Raw genomic sequence first — 4,939 nt, 5'->3', positions numbered from 1 at the left:
TCGCTGACCGGGCGTTGTCCCATCTTTTATGTGTTTCTTTCGGGTGATGTTTAGACGAGAGCGCGGTTTAGTGCCAGCTAGTGTAGCTCCTTTCTTGTGTTTTGTGGCCTGTGAGCCCAGTATAGACTTAGTACTTTGAACATGTATGGTTTTAGATGTTGAATTATGCAGATGTTAGCATGTGCGTTCACCGCTGGGTGAGCGTGGCATAGCACCCATTTTACTTCCAGTATATATAATCCTCTTTCAGTCTTCCGCTGTGTCTGATGTTTTGTTTAGATATCTGCATATTTAAGGCTTTAAATAGCTTGGAAAATCAGGGAGTGTTACATTGTCCTTGCATCAATTGTTTTTTCTTTTTGTGCAGGCTTGTCCCTTCAGTAATAGTCATAGCATTAAATGCATTGGTTTCTTGGACACTCAAAGGGGAGACTTGTCACGTGAAGACTTGATGCTTCATCGTGGATAACTGGATATGATACAGGAGTGCATTAGCAGTTTCATATATGTTTTACGATCCATATCCTCTTGCAATTAATAATTGTGATGCTCAATTCTCAAAAAAAAAAAAATGTGATGTTCATGAGATAAAGATTTATCAAGTAGTTTATAACCGGGGATATCAAGCCTATCTCCAGAAGAGAAAGAACAGTAAACCTGGTCGAAGAGAATTTAAGGATGGGAATTAAGATTTAGTTACACTTTGTTTTATGCTTGTGAGACAAGAGCTTTTTTTTATTGCAGGCTCAGGATGTAGTTCCTTTGTCTATATAACAAGGGATACCAGATGATAAGAATGCAAGTTTGTAACACATTGTTGACCCAATCACAATTTCAAAAATGAATCAAAGTAATACATATTCAAAGGAAGTGTGCGCGTGCCGGTTCACTCACTACCAATTCTGCCGCTTTCTGTGACTTATACAATAATCCATCCAAAGATGCAGCAAAGTCTATGTACTTCTGCAATGAAAACCAATGTACCTACCCGATTACAAAAGCGGTTTGCTTTTCATTGGCATCGGTCAACTAATCTGACCAAGCCAAACAAAAGACTTTAGCATGTGTGTCTAGGAGTAAGACATCCCCAGTCAACAGATCATCTTGAGAAAATTAAAGTTGCACAACTCGTTGATCTAAACATATGATAGAAGTGGTTTTGGGGTTGGGGAAAACCATGTTATATAAAGCTATTAATGCATGGAAATAATTCAAGAATGTTAGGCCCATGTTGTAGAACATACCTCAAATTTGCCTGGAAGTTCATAGGACAGCAAAAAAGATTTTTTAGATAAAAATGTCAGTGGAAACACACACTTCTTGAATGCACATTTGTTAATGAAATATGTAAACAAGTGAGGATTGTTGAAAATTTATATAGTAATGGAGATATTCAGGTAGATTACTATGAAAAGCTTAAATAATATTTGAAGTTGTGGAATTATAAATATTATTTTAGTTTGGTAGAAAGTTAATTAGAAAACAGGGAGAGATTAGGATTAAAATGTTTTTTTTGAAAGATTCCATAAAGTACGGAAGATAAATTTTCCGAAAGTTTAATTAATCGGAAATGTCTTCCTAAAGTTTTGCGGAAAAGATCGTGTTGACCGAATGTTCAAAAGCTTCCGTTTGAGAATTCCTTTTTAATTCTCGGCTAATGAAGGGTGTTTGCCGAATTGATTTCGGCTGAATTGTGATTTTGCATTTTAAATTCATATATATATATATAATTTTTGCATACAGTCACTAACTCAGGAAAAATTGAATTATTTCTCCCATGATAAATATACCATTGGGTTTTTAAATTACAGTAACTTTCAAGTAACTTTTCTAACAGTTATATTTACATTTATAAATATTTGGAGAAACATATGAAAGAGAGATATGCAATAAACTTGCAGAAAACTGAAATATTTCACAATTCTACATTCCTACAAGAAATTATTAAACAAAGCAACTTAAATTGCATTCATCTTCTTGTATCTCATAAGATTAAATCTTGAACATTGTTACTTTATATGAGGGAGATTTAAAACTTATAAGATAGTGATTACATGCCTGAAGATTTCATCTTCTCACTTCCCTTCTCGTTCATATCCCATTTCTCTAACAAGGATCACGGACAACAGCCTCAACAGTTGTTTTTTTTGCTGGTGAAACTTTATTTGCCGCCGAGAGTACGTAGACCGGAAAGCTGAGATTTCAGCTCCTTTCTTGGTGTGTTTCACAGGTGCCCTTGGCTATTTTTTTTTTTTATTTTTTTTTTTTTGAAAGTAAACCAATTTAATTAAACATAACGTGGAAGAAACAAGAATATACTGTAGTTTACAAGTAAAAGAAATTCAATTGGCTGTCGGGGTGTGGGGGCCTTTAGGGTTGGGGTTCAGCCTTTTAGAATAATAATGACTATGAGGTACTATTTTTTTTTTTTTTTACCTCAATCTATTTTTGTACACAAAGTTCTTCAAAAGAATTCTTACCTTCAGAATTTCAGCAATCTTTGCAGCTAGCTGTTGCTGCTCATAGGTACTCTGGAATATTCCATGCTAAATGAACATTGAGGAGGATAGAAGAAGAAAGCATTCATTAGAGTTGAGTAATGTTGCAACCCGGTAAAATAAAAACAAAATCAATCCCTAATAAGTTTTAGTACATTTGTAAAGCCTATTTCAAATGCCTGAGAAGCTATTCACAGTAACTTGTAACATAATGCCTAATAAAAAATGGTTGTTCGCCTCACTGGACATGGTCTTTCCTGAAAGGTAAAACAAAAATGAAAGCAGTAATAAATTTAAGTAAGTTTGTAAAGTCTATTTCAAATGTTTGAGAAGTTATTCACAGTAACTTGTAACATAATAATGCCTAATAAAACAATGTTAGTTCGCCTCACTGAACACGGTCATTTCCCGAAACAATTTACAAATGTTTCAGAGACACTATCCCTTTCCAGCTAAGAGATTTATCCTCAATGCCATTGGAATTAAGAAATAGTTTCTGTGAAATAATGTACAACTATAAATTAAACCAACATGCATGTATATATTACCACAATTGCAGATTAATAAAGCTTTTCTTTTTTTCCAAAAAAAACTTTATTTAGTGTAAGAGAATCCAAACGACTAATTTTAACCGGAACATCTTTCACTGATCGAGTTGTTATTCAAATCAAGAAGTTTAGCATAACGTCCCCAGTTCCATATTTCATCAGGAATGGCCTTCCAAGTTCCAATTAGAAAACAAAAACAAGTAAAGCTAGAATTCAAGAAAATAAGACACAGTTGGTGATATATTTCAAACATTATATTAAAAGATAAGTAGAGACTTAAGTTCGAATCAGATCCTAATCTCTTATTCTAGCTATCACTAATTTTCACTTAACTGGATGTGATAAGTAGAGACTTAAGTTCGCTGATCGTCGCGTCAGCGGAGACTTCCACCGGAATATTCCTTCCGGCGAATTTCACATTCACAATAATCTGAGGATCACTGCCTCCTCCGTCCTCCATTTTCGTCTTGTCTTTACTTCTCCACGACAGTGATCAGCAGGGACGGAGCCAGAAAATATGTTGAGGGGGGCAAAAAAGTAAGGATGGATTCAGAAATTTTTTTTAGTGAGGGAAAAAAATCCTATATATAATAAAGCCATATGGTCTTGTGAAAATTAAATGGTGATCATCAACATTTAATTTTCACAATACCATAATAATATTGTTAATTATAATAACAATAATAATAATAATAATAATAATAATAATAATAATTGCAATAATAATAATGATAATAATTTCCACCGACAGTTTCTAATATATATATATATATATATATATATATATATATATATATATATATATATATTTATTTATTTATTTATTTATTATATTTATTTATATTTCAATTTCTACTGGCAAATTATTGTGTGAACGATATTCCACATAATTGTAGGGATCATGAATATCAAATACATTTTTAATATATTAAAAATACATTATTTTTATATTGAAAGTACCTTACATACATATATAATGTACCCTTAGTAATTTAAAATATACTTTTTATTTCATGCAACCTCAAAGTTCATAAGTTTGAAATTAATATATGGCATAGCTAGGCGGCTTAATATTTAAGATTGTTGATGTGCATATTGAGGACTACGGAGACAAAGATGCGTTATTCGTGGATTCATCGGATACTATCCCACAACACTCTCCAACTTAATTGACATGAAGTAGACTTAGTAACATTAAGATTATATTCTCGAATTATTAGTTCTCATTTTTTATTGATTACACACTTAATTCGATAGTATTTAGAAGAAAAAATCAATGTTCGAACTAAGATTGTGATTTTGGTCTTTAAAGGTCAATTGTACGTTGCTACATCTAGAGTTAGAAATCTCAAAGGTCTAAAAATTTTGATCCGTGGTGACTCTAAAATTGTAATTCAATTACTATTGTAGTTTACTAAGTTCTTAAAAATTTGTAATATTAAATACTATGTACTAAATTTTTAATATAGTTTAAGATTTGTAGTAATCACCCACCTTAAATATTATTTTAATTGTAAATATATTTATGTTCATAATTTTATCATAGGAATTCACACATAATAATTATTAAATAACAAAAATTTTATATATGAATAAACCTCATATACGGTATATTTTTATAACATGTTTTTCGTGCATCGCACGAGACAAATACTAGTTAAAATAAAAGAAAAAGTTTAAAAAAATGAAATACTTAAAAAGTATAACAATAAATATGTTGGATATAGCGAAAAATAAAACATATTAAAACTTTATAAAAATATTTATAACAAAATATGAAACATAATTAATTTAATAAAACAATTCGAATATAAAACACATTATAAATTACACATTCCATTATTAATATAAAGAAAGTTATAATGGAAGTTATATATATCATGCCAAAATTTA

The sequence above is a fragment of the Ipomoea nil genome, unplaced genomic scaffold, assembly GCF_001879475.1.
Source record: "Ipomoea nil cultivar Tokyo-kokei standard unplaced genomic scaffold, Asagao_1.1 scaffold1562, whole genome shotgun sequence".
Taxonomy (NCBI): domain Eukaryota; kingdom Viridiplantae; phylum Streptophyta; class Magnoliopsida; order Solanales; family Convolvulaceae; genus Ipomoea; species Ipomoea nil.
This window is presented reverse-complemented; position numbering follows the sequence as displayed.